Source organism: Furipterus horrens, unplaced genomic scaffold (genome assembly GCF_987537825.1).
Source record: "Furipterus horrens unplaced genomic scaffold, mFurHor1.1.pri manual_scaffold_8, whole genome shotgun sequence".
Classification (NCBI taxonomy): domain Eukaryota; kingdom Metazoa; phylum Chordata; class Mammalia; order Chiroptera; family Furipteridae; genus Furipterus; species Furipterus horrens.
In genome coordinates this window covers 95927814-95945762 of record NW_028327178.1, presented here as the reverse complement: position 1 = coordinate 95945762, position 17949 = coordinate 95927814, and the positions used below count along the sequence as shown (strand labels likewise).

Genomic DNA, 17949 nt, shown 5'->3' with positions numbered 1-17949 from the left:
CACAGTGAGAAGACACCATCTACAAGCCAGGGACAGAGGACTTGGAAGAAAACATACCTGCCTACACCTTGATCTTGAACTTCTGGTCTCCATAACTTTGAGAAAGTATATTTCTGTTGTTTAAGGAACCCAGTTGGTGGCATTTTGTTATGGCAGCCTGAGCTGACTAATACAGACTACTTTGAGCTCCATCTACTAGGAAGATTTTTTCCTCTCTATTCTCTTTGTAGGTGTTGTTCCCTTGGTATCTCTCAATTGTCTGAGTCATTGCATTGCATATGTTTTCCCTCCACTGAGTCCATTTTCAAGATCACCACTGGTGAGATCCTTAGCAACCAGGCTACCAGTTTGTCCCAGGGACTATCTCTGCTCCATATACCACTCAGGATGAGATCATGTTTGCCAGCTGAATGGTGAGTGAGAGGGTCCCTAAGCCCCATCTTACCACCTGACACCACTTGTCTTCATTCAGGCTCTCTGAGAAGGCAGAATTAGATGTGTAGGAGATTGAATATAGGGAATGCTCATAATGAAATAGGAACAAGAAGCTGGAGGAAGGCAAGAGAGCCTTCAGGCCTGATGCCTGTGAAGGAATGAGGGAAGGACAAGAAATGGGTAGAAGAGTTTCAACAGCAACACTGATCTGAGAACATATCAGCTGGGCCAATGGCAACTCCTCAGTCCAAAACGACCTGTTATAAAAGTGGGTAATGTGCCCTATTATAAGATGGGTAATGTTGTATAACATAACTATAGTTGATAAATCTGTATTGTATAACTGAAATTTGTTAAGAGAAAACCTAACTTTTCTCACCAAAAAAAAAAAAAATAAGGTAAATATAAGAGGTAATGGATGCATTAATTATGTCAATGGTAGAAATGCTTGCACTATATATATATATCAAGACATCATGATGTACGCTTAAATATATTACAATTTTATTTGTCAGTTACACCTCAAAAAAAAAATACCATTAAAACACAATCACTTATTAAAAGAGTCCCGAATCTTGCAGGAATGAACCTGAAATGAGTACCCGCTGCGGTACTGAGTCATTGGTATCTCAGAGGAAGCATGGATTAGGTGTCACTCTTGGGGCAGCGGCCGGGAGTCATCAGTCAGTTACAGCCCCTGCAGGAGGAGATCTGAGCACATCATTTTCACTGTCACCACGGAACAATAAAAAGGTAGCAACAAGATGCCATGTAAGTGTCCAGCTACTGGGAAGACACAGACAGCACCATTATCCAAATGGCACTTATCACTAAGTCTTGGTAAGCTTTAGGGAAGGGTCTTGAGCCTTGTGAGAGAGCAAAAGAGGGGAGAGATATGAGGTTGGCTTCTCTGAAATGCCTGTTCCTTTGTTCTCCCATCAGCTATGATCAACTGTTTGGCAGGAAGAAGAGAGAGAGAATGAATGAGAATGAATCATTGAACTCACTCCTAGCTCAGGGAAACATTTTATTGGATTTGTTTCGCTTTGATGCTGATTAAGCCCATGGGGTAGAGCAGGCCAGTGAGTGAACATGTGGGCTGTGCGAGAGAATACAGGGTCTCCCTATGGTTGCTGTACCATGTCTGTAATTTATTATTAACTATCTCTTCTGTGCCATGGTCCAGGGCGTCAGCTCCTGGGGCCAGAAGGGAGGTTCACCCGGGCAGATCAGACGGAACGTTTTATTTACTTGCTTCTTTCCTTAAATCTAGCATGACTCAACCTGGCCTGGGGCACCAAAAGTTTGCTTGACCCTGACTTAAGCAGTGAACTTAGGAGAACTCAGAGTTAGACAGCTGGCCACACTTGCTTTGCTTACCACCTGACATCTTGACAAGATCTTGGTGGAACAGACTTATACTTTTGAATATATGAGCTTGTTCTAAGAACCTAAATAAACATTTCTTAATTGCTGGTCATCTACAGTGTTTCAGATGCTGTGTTATGCTCCCTAGGTTTATTCTTTCACTCACCAAATATTTATTGATAGCCTACTACGTGTCCAGTGTTGTACATATTAAGTGCTAGAGAAAGAAACTGGAACAGAACAGGCGAGATCCCTACTTTGGCTGATGGGAAAGTTAAGAGTACAGAATATCAGTAATATCAAACTGAAATTAAAACACAGTCATTTCAGATGGTGTTAAGCCCCATGAGGAAAAGAAAGAAAGAAAAATGAGTGACTTATATTATAAAATTTAATCTTCTCCAATTGTCACTTTAAGCAGTTGTTAATACTCCTGTGTTATCAAGGACAAAAAAAGATGTTCTGAGAGCTTACTTAACTTGAACAAATTCCAATACCTCCTACAGGACAAGAATGGAGATTTGAACGTAGGCCAGTATTTCAGCCAATATGCTACCTTAACTTATGCCAATACAGTTAAAAGTCTCAGCTCAGCCTCTGATTATTTGAAATCTCCCTCCCTGGATTTTCCCTTGCACTGGATGTCCAGCCAAATGGATTCCTTGTACTTTCTGGAGGATCCCAGAACCTCTTGCCTTCAGTCCTATGCACAGTCTGGCCAAGAGTTCCCCCAAGTGCACCACGCTTTCCCCAGTGCTTCTGGGAGATGAGTTTACATGACATATAGACACATCTTTGAGTAACACTGACTAACCTAGAGACAAAGTAATTCATTTTTCAAGTCTTTTTCTCCACATCTGATTATACTGAGAAGACAGTTTAACACCAGACAACCATTTCCGAACACTTGCTGAGCTCCTCTTTTAAAGAATAATTTATTGAGGTATAATTGGCATACAGGTATCAGAACTTTTTTTTTTTTTTTAATGTTCTTGCTCATTGTAACATCTGCATCAGTTCTGGTTCAGTTTCAACTTATTTTTCTCCTCATGATGGGTCATAATTTGTTACTTCTTTGCATGCCTGGTGATCCCTGATTGGATGCAAGATGTCATCAGTTTTACCTTGTTGGGTACTGGAAATTTTTATAGTCCTCAAACTACCTTTAGCATGTCCCTGGATGCAGTTATTTGGAAACAGTTTAATTCCTGGGATCTTGCTTCTAAAATGTGTTAGGTATGATCAGAGGGATACCCACTCTAAAAGAAAGCTAATTATTCCCCGCTCCCAAGGCAAGACCTTTTCGTGAACTTGAGCGTATGCTCCATGAATCATGAGGTTTTGCAGTCTGGCTGGTGGGAGCAGGCACTATTCCCAGCCCTCCCAGTGAGAGCACAGAGTAGTTTTCCCTGGTCCCTTCTTTAAATGAATGTACTGCTCAATACTCAGGTGAATGCTTGAGAGGAGCTCTCTGCAGGGACCTGGGATTCCTGCTCTGCGCAGCCCCCCGACAATACCCCCCCAAGGACTCTGTCCTCCAAATTCTGGCTGCCTTCATCTCCCTGGACTCCGTACTATCTCTTCAGCTACCAGGCTCTTCCTGGGCTTTCTCTCCTTGCATTGCAGCCTGTTGATTTTTATATTCCTAGACGTATTCTTTAGCTTTGTTCTAGCATGAAGTTAAGTAACTTGGAAACATTTTGGTCCTTTGGGGTCTTGCTTCTAAGACTTGTTGGATGGGGTCCGAGTGGTACTCACTGGAGGACAAGTGATCTTAGGCAGGAAGCTGGGTCAGCCGCAGGACTCACCTCATTTTTTACCATCTCTCAGGGATCTCTGTCCTCTCTTGCCTCTTGCCCAGGTTTTGGAAATCATTACTGCCTATATTTGTTGGTTTTTGCTTGTTTTAGTAGAGACCACAAATACAGCCCCCTAAAGTCCACCTTGACTCAAAACATAAGTTCCCTCTTTTCATTCCCTTGCCATCCCTTAAAAAAAAAAAAAGATTAAGCAAACCCCAAAGCTTTGCACAGGCAAAAAAACAGGGCTAGAATTTAATAGTTTTGTTTTGTTCGCTTTGAATTTATTTTATGGTTAATTTATTTATAACAATCAATTCTGCTATTCCATTAATGGTAATATCAAATATTTCCATAGCTAAATGAATTTAAGTTTGAAAAAGGAAATCAATTTTAAAAATAATAAAGAAACAGCAGAAACAGCGGTAAGTAGAGAAATCAGATAAGTAATTGGTAGGGGAGTGGGGAATGACTGAAATTAGGGGGTGCTGATCTTATTGGACCTACTTTCCAATCTGACTCCTTCCCAGGCTCCTGAAATTCCCTCTTCTTGGGCTTCCCATCCCCCTCTTTGCTACCTCTCGACCCACCCTGTATTGATCATTCTGAGAGCAAATGTCACATTATAGTGATATTTTTACCCTCTGCTTTAGCCTCCTTCCTTTTCCTTTAGGCATGCCATCCAGTCCAATAACACAAGCTGCTTGTAAATATTGAGCGTGGAAAACATGGCTGGTCTGAACTGAAATGTATCAGAATTATAGAATACACACGGAGTTTATAAGATGCTACAAAAAGAATTTAGAATATCTATTAACAAGGTCAATATTGAGTACATGTTGAAATAAGAATATTAAGGACATATTGGGCTAAATAAAATGCCACTTAAATTAATTTCATCTTTTTTCTTTGCATTCTTTATAACATGACTACTAGAAAATTCCACCATATTGATGCAGCTTGTTCTGTTTCTATTCACTGCGCTGCTAAAGACACGTCGTCCATCTACACATCCGCACTCTCAGAACAAAACACAGAACAGGAGCTTATCAAACACCCATTGAATATTATTGATTGAATAAATACTTAAATGAGTGGCATTAACTGGACTGAGAGTTCACAAAGGGAATGCTGAAGGCCTGGAGACAGCCTTCGTTTCTTCATCCATGTAATGGGGATAATGACAGCACATGCTTCATAGAGTCGGTGAAGATAAACTGAGATGATTTATGGGGAACCCTTAGCACTGGGTCTGGATCAATGAACAGGTTCAAAAGAAGTTAGATGTTAAGGAGAAAATATCTTCACTTAGGATCACATCATGTGAAAGACTATGGCAGCTGGGTACGAAAAATTAAAAGAAAATATTCTTTTCGGTGGGCTTTTTCTTGCTTATTATGCAAATGTGCTTCATACACTCACATGGTTCATGTATAAGGGCCTAGGTTTGTGCTTATAACACCCTTCTTCTCGTGCCTATCCCCCTTACTTACTGGTGATCTGATATCTTGCTACTTATAAGCCATGGTTGTGTGTGTGTGTGTGTGTGTGTGTGTATCAGTAAAACACTTTCTTCCAGGCCTTATTGCTAAAAATAACGTACTTGTAAATTGCTTTATAAATTATTTATCATGAGGGGGATTCATCATTGAACAAGTGCTACAACGTACTGTGAAAATGGGGGGCAGAAGGACTGGGGGCAGAAAGGAGGGAGAAAAGAATCTGAATCACTTATAAATAATATATTCATTGGTCAAAGAAAGTTATCACCTTTTATGAAGTGTTTGGAATGCATCTTGCATAATAAGTGGGCTTCCTCCTGCCGACTCCTGCCTGGGTGATGTGCCCCAGCTTCCTCCTCGCTCCATCTCTGAATTTGGTGATTAGGATGTCATTCATGTATTTCAGCTAAAGCCACAATTGCCACGTCTCATCACCTGGGAGCAAACAGCAAACAGGGCTGAGAGGTACTGCTGAGGAAACACAAAGAGGTGTTGGCAACTCCCTGGAGGAAGTCTGGGTCCCTGAGTGGGACTCAGAGTTTGGTATTCATCGCGTAAGTGCTGCACCTGATGAAGGCATTTGGTATTCATGTGGATGTCACATGCACTTCCAGAGATGCTGGGCTCTCATTTAGCACGGGTTAATGGACACCTCTATTAAAGTGTTATCAAAAGTTTGACATTCAAATAACCCAGTTTAAAAATCAGACAAACCTAGACATTAAATCTGAAGAAAAAAATGTAAGAGAAGAAAGTATAGAAATGCCAACTTTAGAGGACAAATTGGTGATCCAAGAGCTTCTCACTTCTTCAATTTCCCTGGCCCCTCCAGTGCCTAAGCTTTGGCATGTTCCCTGACTGCCTGCAGGGAGGGGACAGAAGGAAAGGCACAGTCATATTAAATGAGAAGTGCTACTCACCTCTTAACTCTGCCCCCAACCCCCAGGCTCATACTCTTGGGCTTTCAGCTCTGATCATTTCAGCAATGTCTAAGACACATTTTATTACCCCCGTATAAAGTGAAACTGAAAGCTCAGAGGACGTCCCTGATTCATGGTGGGTCACACTTCACTAGTAAATAATAAGTAAGGGTTAGAATAGTCACTCTACTTATACTTATTTTCTCTATTCATTTATTTAACAGATATTTATTATGTATTTACTTTGTGCTACCCTGGCTGGTTTGGCTCAGTGGATTGAGCGTCGGCCTGCGAGCTAAGTGTCGCTGGTTCGATCTTCCAGTCAGGGCACATCAGAGAAGGAAAACTCTGACTCCAAAAAACCTCCGCTGCCTTGCGGCATACCTCTTCAGGGGAAAGGCTAAGGGAGTAAACCCCGACAGAAAATCCGGAGCCGGAGTCCCTAAGGCGGTTTGACGTTGTAGTCAACACCGGCAACTCCTGCGGCGCACCTGAAGCCAAGCTGTATTGACTCCGTCTTTCCCTTGGATCCTTCAGCTGCGAAGAGAGGGGGGGTCTGCTGCATGGGCAACAGCAGACCCTCCATATCACCCTGCCCAGGCTCTGTAGCTTCAGCTCCACTGGAGAGGACACTCCAGCGTCATCGCAAGATGTCGATTCAACACGGGAGGAGACAGATACCGTGTCACTCCCGAGTTGGACTGCACAACCATTCTCGGCGGTGCAGATAGACTCTTAAGAAGCTACACCATCGTCTCTCGAGACGGACAGCTGCCGACGGGGGATTTACTTTGTGCCCAATTCACTTACTAGCTGGTTGATAGTAGTAAACAAAAAAGCTCCTTCTTACAATTGTTTTGGGAAAAGGTCCAGTAGTGTTTTAGAGAAGTAAACTTATCCTTACTCTATGATCCAGAGATTTTACTCCTAGATATTTTTCTAAGATACACAAATGTGATAAAATGGTCTCTTTACTCATAATAACCAAAGAACAAGCTAAATGAATATAATGGAATGTTCATAACCTCTTCATTCATAATAGCTAAAAATACAAAGTAGCTCAGGTGGTCATCAAAAGAAGAACAAATAAACAAACTGTGGTATACCCATACAATGGAACACTACACAGCAAAAAAGAATGAACTATTGATATATATCACAAGTTAGAAGAATCTCAAAAACACTATGTTGAGTGAAATAAATCTTACAAAAAAAGAATACATGCTAGCGATTCCAATTTATATAAACTTCCAGAAAAAGAAAAACTGATCTTCACAAAAACCATAATAGTAGTTGCCTCTAAGAGTGAGTGGAATTGGGATTTGACTGAGAAGGTATAAAGAAATTTTGGGCATGACATTGTTTTGTATCTTGATGATGGTTTGGTTTAGATAGCAGTATGCATTTTCAAAACTAACCAGTTGTACACTACTTAATACTTGTGCACTTCACGATTTGTGCATTTTCCTTGAGAAAAGGAGAAGAACTGAACATTGAATTCAGGTTAATAATATACTCACGCTGAAGTGTTCAGGGGTGACATGTATAGATGTCTTCAACTCAGTTTGAAATGTATCAAGAAATAGGATGGATGGATTGGTGGGTGGATGGATGAATGGATGAGTGGATGACTGGATGGATGAATGGATGGATAAGTGGATAAATATGTGATAAAGATAATACAGCCAAATACTAAATATACGATCTAAAGCATATGCCTATGGAGGTTTACACAACATTTTTTCCAACTTTTTTGTTATGTTGAAAATTTTCCATTATAACATGTTAAAAACAAAATGTTTTAAAGTAAAAAGACTGTTTTCCTGTGTTTATGTTGCTGACAGTCTAGCAGTGAAAATAAACATTAAGGTAAACACACAGGTAAATACATAATTGCATATTTTGGTGAACGTCATGAAGAACAAAGAGGGGACAGCGTGAGAGATTCATTGGGGAGCTTGTGGAAGTGAGTGGCCAAGGAAAACCTCTTTTGGAGGAGGGATGTTTGGAAAAATGAGACATGAAGTTCAGAAAGAGGCCGTGGTGGAAAGTGCATGCATCCAAATGAGAAGGAGGTGATGGCCCAATGAGAAGACCCCAAGGGGAAGGAGTTTAGCGTCTCCAGTTTGGATGGAGTGTGGTCAACAAAGGAAAAGAACCAGTGAAAAGTGAGGGTGGAAAGGGAAGCAGGGCCTAGATCATTTAAGAGTTTATAGGCTTTGATAAGTTTTAAACACTTCTGAGTTCATCAAAGCCCACCAAGAGTATGTGCTCAAAGTTGAATGCTAAAACAGCAGCAATAATAATCATGCAATGTATTAAGTGCCTGCTATATGCCAGGGACTGGGTCAAGCACGTTTACCTTATTTCAACTGTATCTCTCTAAAGCATACACAATTTTAAATAAATGTATAAATATACATTTCTCCTTTTACACATGAGGAAACTGGGGTCTGGAAGATTTTAGGTAGCTTACCTAAAGCCACACGGCTAGTCCAAGGTGGATCTGGGATATGAGTCTAAGATAATAAAGGGCAGGTAGCCACTTTATCTGAGAAATACTTGGAAATGCTTAATTCGCAAGTTACAAAATCTCCCTGAACCCACCACTATCTTCTTTGAATCTGTAGAGTTATCATGGGGACGAGAAGTTTTATTTGTATCCAATTGTCACAGGGTTCTAAATTAACCTCAGTGAGAAGACATTCTGAAAAAGTTACTTTGAGGCTACATTTGAAACAAACAAAAAATTGTCGCAAATAAATTTGTTCAGAGATGGCAAAAGCCACATCGGAGTTACAATGGAAGACAGACTTTCTCCCACTGAAGTCACTGGAGCCTAGATTGGATGGCCACAGACCAGAGGGACTCAGATATCAGCTATGGATTGGGCCTGATGACTTTTAAGTGTCTCCCAGACTGATTGTGGGACAACCCACTGATCAGACAGGCTGTGTTTGTGGCTGTGGCTTCCCCAACAGGTTGGCAGCAGCTGTCATCCCAGAGCTGTATTAATAACATCTTCCCTGACACCACATGCACAAACAACATTTTCCATTTAAGCCACATTCATTGCTGGCCTAATGAGAATTGCTGGTGAGACCGGATTGCTGGATAAAAAGAAAAGGCTGAACTGGCAATGGAAATGCAGTGACTGCGTGGGAGGAGGGATCAGTGAGATTTCCTGAGTGGGAAGCTGTCTGGCATTTGCTGATCTACAATGCTGTTCTATGGGGGCTCGAGACAGACAACCTGGAAGTTCCCAGTGCCTGTGGATGTGTCTCTATGAACTCAAAGATTTCTCAGGATTTGGGAATATGAGCCATAAAGAACCAGTAACCCTGTGGCACAAGTGGAGAAAACAATATTCAAGTTAATTTCAGCCCTGAACTCAGCCGGGGAGGCAGTAACTGCTATTTCTGTGTTGTGGGTATCTATTTATGCTTTTATTCTATACCAACATCCTAACATCAGTGGCTAAGCAATGAAATGACTTGGGGGCTTGCTCTGTGCTGGGTGCAGCGTCAGGGACTCTACTGTGGCATCTCATTGAATCCTCACAGGGACCCTGTGAGTTAACCCCTAGTATTGCCCCAGTTGACAGAAGACAGAGCTATTGAATAACTCCTCTCACTCATACAACTAGAATATGGCAAAAACTGCTATTCATACCTGTGTTAGAGTCCAGTCTTTATTTTTAACTACTACAACCTGTGAGGGAAAGAATGAATGAATGAAGAAGAACGAATGAAAGCTTAAAGTAAAATCACGAGTCTAAAAAACCTGAACCATTACCTTGGAATAAAATAAAGACCCCAAGTCCCAGCTCTAGGGAAGACCAATGTCCGGGCTTAGAATTTTATTTCTACCCATTTGGTTCCTTTAATAGTCCTTCAAAATGATTTTATTTTAGAAATGAAGTAAATTATTTCTTATCTATTTCTTATCTAGCAGTAGTCCTAAATTTCTTAAGAATGCTTTGAACTCAATGACACAAAATTACTAGTAATATCTAGAAAAGAGAGTTGGCCTAGGTTGTCCAGCACATGCATGCATCTATAGAGCAAACACTAGGGTTACAATAAGCACAAGACCAGTCTGTTCATATTGCTCAGTCTCTCCTTGGGTAGAGGACCTAGAGGCCATTGTCCTATGGTGGAAATGATCCACTATAGATGCCCTGATAAAATCTAGTCCTCAGGTCCACTTTTGTTCAGTTGATTCCAAAGTAGAACTGAATTGTCCTCTTTTGGCTCTTCTTAGCAAAACACTTCACCTCCTACATTTCTGTTCCAATAAGTTGATCTCTGGCTCATATATAAGACTTTGGTTTCTTCCTAATGTATATATTATAAGTGAAGGAATTGAGTTTCAAACCCAAATCTCTTTCCACTGAACCATTCTGTCTCTCTAATGTGAACAATTAATAGCTGACTCTTAATCAAGTGCAGCCATAGTGACAACCCAGACTTCCCTGCTAAGGCTCATATTTTCCATGTTATTCTGAAGTCAGTGAAACTAAGAGATCAAACCTCACACCAGAGCTTGCAGTCTGTGCTGCTTCCAACTCAGGCAAAATCTCTACTAAAACATCAAGAGAATGTCTTATTTGTGCAACCTTTTTTTCCTGCATTCACCGTTAATATTCTACTGCCAACAATCAGACTGTCCCTTTAAGGGGCAAAACCCCATGTTTTCTTGTAGATTTCCCCTACCAACCCTAAGATATTGCCCAAGGACCTCTTAGCATTTGATTAAATATAAATAAGGATGTGGGGTGTTCACTCACCTGTGATTCTGTCCCTGGAAACCCCCCCCCCCATTACTAAGACATGGCTAAAGAGGGCTGAAAACAGGGCCAGCCCATTATCTATTAATTCTTAATAAACTGGCAGATTATAATGATATTGGGATGATAAAAAGGGTTGCATAGACAAGATCCTGTCTGTACCTAGGATCCAATATGAATGAAAGCCAGGAAGCTGAAATGATACACCAGACGCTCTAAGAGACGTACAGTCATTTATTTATACTAAGTCCAGACAGATCTGAGTGGGGGACTCCTTGACCATGTCTGATGGGCTCCCTCTGCTCATAGTCTGACCTAAAGCATCAGCCATAAATAGGTGCTATTACAAAACTCTTCTGTAAACATGAACCTGAAACGTTTATGTCTGCCTCTGTTTTGCAGCTCACACAATTTCGCACTTGGTCTGAGCCTCAAGCCTCAAACCACTTTGTTATCTACGATAGAAGGAGTCTTTGGGCTATAGTCTAAGAAGGACTATGGATTAAGCAATTCAAAAGCTAGTCTGGGAAATCAGTTTCATCTTAAGTGCCATCTTTAATAGATTGGTTGCTTGGAAGGCTGTGCTGAAGACTCTGAAGCCATGTCCAAGCCCAGTGGGAAAGAGGCAGTAATTGATTAGTGATGTTTTCCACAGACACAGGGAGTGGGAGTGAGAGCAGCAAGTGTGTCTAACATTTGCCACATCTGAGAGAACTTCTCTGACTTCCAAATGAGCACAAGAATTTCCTGCCCATGCAATTAGGTCAACTGCCTGTGACAGAGCTGTGAAGCAGGCAGAGTCCCTGCCTCATGAAGGAAGCAGACTATGGACAGGACTTGGAAGAACTAACCTTGAGATGCAGCCTCAGAAGATGCACATGGATCCTGTCTACACATTGATGTCATGATTGGTCTCATCGACATTCTCTCTTCCCTGATCAGTACTGTGATGTGGACACTTGAGTCCATTTTGAACTTCTGGCTCCTAGAGTTGGCTCCTGTCCTGATGTCTTTCTGAGCACATGGCCAGCATAACTCCCTAACCACATTCCACGCCCTGATGAGAATCTGACTTCTTTAAGAACCTTGGAAATGCTATCCAATGTGTCTTGTTTCTCCAGTCTTGGCCCAGTGGGTAATAGCCCTTCACGTTCATCTATTTCAATGTCTTCACTCTGCAAAGTAGAAGTCTGAGATGTAGGAAAGGTGAGAGATTTTTGAGACCACCAAGAGATACGGAGAGCTGTGATGCTGACCTCCTGACTCCTAATCCAGGTCTTCTCACTGTCATGGGTGTGACAGCTCTGCTTCCAGGACCAGATTAAAGAGCAATGTCATTACTGCAAGGTAACACCTGACACTGATGAAGAACATACATTCTTACTTTCATAACAAGGCAAAGTTCTGAGCTATACACCGCTGAGAGGCCCTAATACACTGGGAAACCATCGGAAAAATTATCATACTTTAAATTTCATACAGCCTAAGAATGCACGAGATAGTCCAAGCCAGACTTTTGAGGCTGAGGACCAGGGTATATAAGCTATCAGGGAGAAAGACTGCCTCTGGATCCTTCAGCCAGACTGTGTTAAAGGACATAAATAACACTGAGGGGAGAATACTCCAAAGTTCAAGAACTTTGTTTATTCATTTGATGCCTTTCATCCTTGGTGACACGTGAAGGTATTTGAATTTTGTTTTAAAAAGTCACTTGTTTAGCTGTCTAGGTGTTCCTTGCATAAGCAGGAACTAGCTCTGTCTTCTTGACCACTGTGGTTCCCACCTCCACTCCCAAGTGTCTAGAACAGAGCCAGGCATGTGGCTGGTGTCTACACATGTAGTATGGATTAGAGAGCCTGTGGGTGACTTTTGGGAAGATGTGTTGGTTAGACTGCAGGGGAAGAGGTTGGGGGGGGGGGCTGGATGTAGTCTAAGATTAATTCAGAAAGACATCATGGGAAGCCTGTGGCATTGTATTGACACTTCGCTATGACAGCATAGAACTTTCAAAGCCAGAGTGTGGTCAGAAAGAGGATGGACTCAGAATCCAGCCTTTCTGGGTTGTAATCCCACTTTTAATACACGTTCTGACAGGCCACTTAAATTTCTAATCACTCAGCTTCTTCATCTCTAAAATGGAGATGATAAGAGTACCTACCTCTTAGAGTTGTTGGGAAGATTGACTCAGTTAATGTGTGAAGTGTTTGAAACAGTCCTTGAATTCTCTAGGCAGGCTGTGGAGGGGTATTTACCACCTTTCAATACTAAAGAAAAGTTACAATGCAGTTAATAATGTAGCAATAGAAATTTACCTATTGGCTCCTCGGTCTCCAGTCTCCATTGTTTGGGTAATAATTCTAATTTTAGTATAAAAACTTGCTCCTCCTCTTCAGTTTTAAAGGTTTGGGATGAGCAGGGATTGCAGCATATAACCCAAAGTACTGGGTTGGCCAAAGAGTTCATTTGGTTTTTTTTCCATAAGATGTCTCTAGTAGCACTTAGGTGTCTTTAACTTCATTCAAAAACAATTTTGTTAGATTGTATTGTGACAGCTGTCATATCAGCGTGAATTTTTTAAGAAACTTATCAACATTGGTGAATTTTTGTGTAGCCAGTTTAATATTAAAAAGGGAAGAAAATATGCAACATTTTCAGCATATTATGCTTAATTATTTCAAGAAAAATAAAAACGCAACTGAAGTGCAAAAAAAAGATTTGTGCAGTGTATGGAGAAGGTGCTCTGACTGATCAAATGCGTCAAAGTGGTTTGTGAAGTTTTGGTTGGAGGTTTCTGGCTGGACAATGCTCCACGGTTGGGTAGACCAGTTGAAGTTGATAGTGATAAAATCAAGACATTAATTGAGAATAATCAACATTATACCATGTGGGAAATAGCCGATGTACTCAAAATATCTGAATCAATAGAGCTACTGGTGAAAATAAAAAACGTGTCTTTTATTTTATGGAAAAACCCATACAGACTTTTTGGCCAACCCAATATCTTCTTTTCAGGCTACAGTTAAGGTGGGTACATGTCCCAGGTTGCTTTGATCAGGAAACTTCAGACTCTGTGGCTATGACCCCCTACAAGTCCTTCCCTCTGGAAGGGGCTACTAGAAGCCACTTCTCAAGAGGAAAGTCTACCTAGGAATGGAAACAAAACAAAAAACACATTTATTCAAGTTGAGAGGCAGGAAAAAAAAAAACTTGGTGACATCATTTGACCCCCTGGATGAAGCCACATCTGAAGACTGATTACTCATGGAGTTTTTCATTATATGAGCCAATAAATTCCCTTTTTGCTTCAGCCAGTTTGGATTGGGTTTTCTGTGACTTACAACCGAAAAAGTCTTCAGTTTCAGATACCTATGAGTTTAAGAGGAATGTCTGAATGTCTGGCTTCAGATACAACTTAAGAGCTACTGCCAAACCTAACACCTTGGAGTAATTAACAGCTCATCAAGACTTTGGGTACTTTATTTGACCTCTGGGACATTCTATTTCTTGCTATCAGAAAATGGGGATGATAAAACCTACCTAAGGGGTCGCTTTCAGAATTAAATGACCTAAGATATTAGAAACTGCCTAACCAGGTGACCTCCACATGTTGGGGTCTCAGTCAATGCCCAGCAAGATGTCCTGGGAAATGGGAGAACTCGTATGAAAATACATTTATAATTCAGATCATACTATTTCCAGAAGAGTCTTAAGTGACAAGATAACAAGACAGTGTGCTGAAATTAGGGTGGGAACCTGATGAAGGGTGGAAGTTTTGAAAAAAAAGCAAAGGAAACAGGATGCAAATTGTTTCCCTCTGAGACAGTAGCAAAAAATAACAAAGCATTCCGGATTCATTAAGAAGTTTTACATTCTAAAGCAGTGTCTGTCAAATTTTCTTTTTGACATAAATAGAATAAAAAAAAAAAAAAAAAAACCAGATGATATACTGGTTCGTAATGCAGGACTCTGGGCCCCATCTCAGATTTTGTCACTTGGAATATTTAAGGAATAAACCCGAGAATTTGTGTTTTTAAACATTCAACAACGTAAGTTTTGGGGGGAAAATTCTAATATGTATTAAAAATGCTTCATGCCCATGAGGTAACTTTTCTTCCTCTCTATTTCTGATTAGCTAGAATTGGAATCACCATTTTAGAAATTAAAGAAACAAGAGGGGGTTTGAACAACTTGGTTAGTGCCAGAAAGTGTTTTGGAGGCACAATTCTCTGTTATTTCAGGGCTGGAAACTCCTAAACTCCAGCTTCTGACAGCGTGTCCCAGATTCCCCAGAAAGGAGAGTGGGAAATGCATTTTATCCAAAGATGAATCTTACTATGATATCTGCATTAGAAAAACTGGAAAACACCCTGGAGTTAGGCACCGTCATACCCTGCCCAGAAGGCTCTGCAGGGACCTAGCCTTTTTGGGAACCTCCTTGCCTGAGGAAACCTACCTTGCCTGAGGTTCCAGCCCACATCTAACAACTAATCAATATAGTGGTATAAAAACCCTGCCTTCATGCTCCAACCCGAGACAATTCTGCAAGACCGTCCTAACCTCAATCTGCTTCCTGGGATTGGCTGAGCCCTTCATGGCTAAGGCAAAACAGCTCACCATCTCCCTCTGCCAACCTGCACTATCTGGCCCTTTACAGGTGTTACCCTCCCCCCATCCCTCCCTCCACCCCCAAGAACACTTCAATTAATTTTCTGCCTGTAGTCCCCCTCTCAGAGCTTGGTTTCCATGGAACTCAACCTGGAATAATCTCCCAGGTCCAAAAACAGGGAACTCATTAGATAAATTATTGTCCAGCCATTGGATGAATACTTTGTTGCTATTGAAAATGTGATTTATGATGACTGTGAAGAAAATTAAAATGAAATATAAATGATAAGCTATAATTGATGAAAGCACAATACAAGACACACAGGCCATAATTACTATTATGTAAAATTTATCCACAGGGAAGTGGATTGCAAGCATACTTAAAAACTAAAAGTTGTGATTTATTTTGAAGTGTTTAAAATCATTATTCTGTCATTATGCCCATAGCATACAGAAAGACAGAAATAGATGCTGAATAATGAATCACATATTAATCTGATGACTAAATCTCTGAAATATGTCAATAACACCTATCTTATTTTACTGAAAACACTTATTGGGGGAAGAGTTGGATCAAATTCTTATTGTCATGTCCCTCCGTCTTGTTGCCATTATTGCCCCCACCCCCAACCCTTTGTTCGAGGGTCAGAGGCAGGAAGTGGCTCAGGCAGCCAAGCAGGAAAGCTCAACTCCGGGTGGGTCTGCAAGAAAACTGCACCACCTACCTGTTCACCCTTAGGTTCCAGCCACATTAACCCTTCTGAAGTCACACAGTCTCTCCTACTTATCTGCCAGAGCATCTGTCATTGCCCTCATTCTGAAAAGCTAAGAGAATCACAATTAGAGCAGTTCTTGCTCTCAGTCCCTTGCCCCGGGGCACAGGTGGGGTTCAGCCCCAGTTCTGTGCAGAGCTGACCTGCTCATTAACTCAGCTGGAATCAGCTGGCTCCCCTTTCTTACCTCATTTCTCCCCACTTCCCTCCTGGCTTCCCTTCTCCTGGATAAACTACTCCACTCAAATTCTTGTCCCAGCTTCTCCTTCTGGGGGAGATTCAACCCAAGCAAAACACTGACCCTTTCCTTCCTTCATACCCTAAAGTATTACCAAAATGACACTCTTCGGGGTAGCAGGCATTCACTGAAGATTTAGAGGGACAACAAGGAGATGACAGAGTAGCACAGAACACCAAGGTGAATGTTAGTTGTGATTGACAGTCCTTGGCTGCCCCTGACAAAGGGAAGGTCTCAATGACAGGTTTTCTCTCCTGAAACCCTGACCAACTGGTCTCTTCTTGGGTTTCCTTTCCATTCTCAATCTTCCTCACCTTTCTTCTTTTTGCCCCCAGGTAGCTTGTGGAAATATGAAAAATGATCCTCACCCAACTGGGTTATGCCCAGGAAAACTAACTGAAATAAACGCTCCCTTCCACCAAAGAAACATCCTTGAGTTTCCTAAAACAAAAGCTGTATCTCTCGCTGAGCTAAATGCAATTATTTTTGTCTTTTACACAGTGTTTTCCCACCTGTTCAGCATCTTCAGTATTATTAGGCTTCCAGAAAAGTCTCCTTTCTATAAATTTAGTTGCCATTCAATTTCTGATCATGCAGGTGGAGCAGTCATGTTCTTTCCTTGGAGGCATGTTCTTCGCCACATGGGTGATGACACACTCTCACCTTCTCCTATAAGACCTTCAGGCATGTCAGCCCTTGGCAGTGTACTCCCAGGTATGTTGCCATATTACCGTGTGGATTTGAGCTCACCAGAGAAGAGACTCAAGAAAGATTAATAAATGCACATTTTGCTATGGCAGTGCCTCAAAAAATTAAACATAGAATCACCATGTGATCCAGCAATTCCATTCTGGAGATATATATCCATCAATAGATGAATGTATAAGCAAAATGTGGTATATACATACAATGGAATACCATTTGTCCATAAAAAGGAAGAAAATTTTAACATTACAACATGAACCTTGAAGACGTAATGCTAAGTAAAATAAAATAAACATATTGCTAAGGGAAATAACCAGGTCACAAAGGACAATTACTGAATGATTCTGCTTACCTGAAGCACCTAAGATTCATAGAAACAGAAAGTAGAAGAGTGGTTGCCTGCGGTTTCAGAGAAGGAAAGATGGGGAGTTTCCATTTGGGAAGATGTAACAGTCCTGGAGGTGGAGGTGGTGAGGTTTGCACAACAGTGTGGATGAACTTAATGCCATTGAACTGTAGGCTAAGATAATGGCTACAACGGTCATTCGCTGTTAGGTGTATTTGACCCTAGTGTGAAAAGATATTTAAAAATAAACGAAAGACGAGAAGGAAGTCACGCTCTCCTTCCCTGTTTCTGCTCCTCAGTTAGCTGGGGACCAAAAATAGACCCACCGCGTGAGCATCACGCCTGTCTCCTTGCTAATTGTCTTGCTTTAGATGCAGATGTCTTTCACCCACAGACAGTGCTTTCTGCGGGGACTAGGAATACAGAATGTGCTGCTGTGGCATTTCTGAACCCAGGCAAGCTCTGATTC

The 17949-nt window shown here is 41.3% G+C and overlaps 1 long non-coding RNA gene across 1 annotated transcript; it reads right to left on the bottom strand.

Annotated features, from left to right (window-relative positions):
* Positions 1–1226: 1226 nt before the first annotated feature.
* LOC150003570 (uncharacterized) lies at positions 1227–17642 on the bottom strand. Its single transcript, XR_016512668.1, has 3 exons — positions 17487–17642; positions 5373–5539; positions 1227–1387 (listed from the first exon to the last, which is right to left on the bottom strand). It is a non-coding gene; the product is annotated as an uncharacterized LOC150003570 (long non-coding RNA).
* Between the last annotated feature and the right edge of the window lie 307 nt (positions 17643–17949).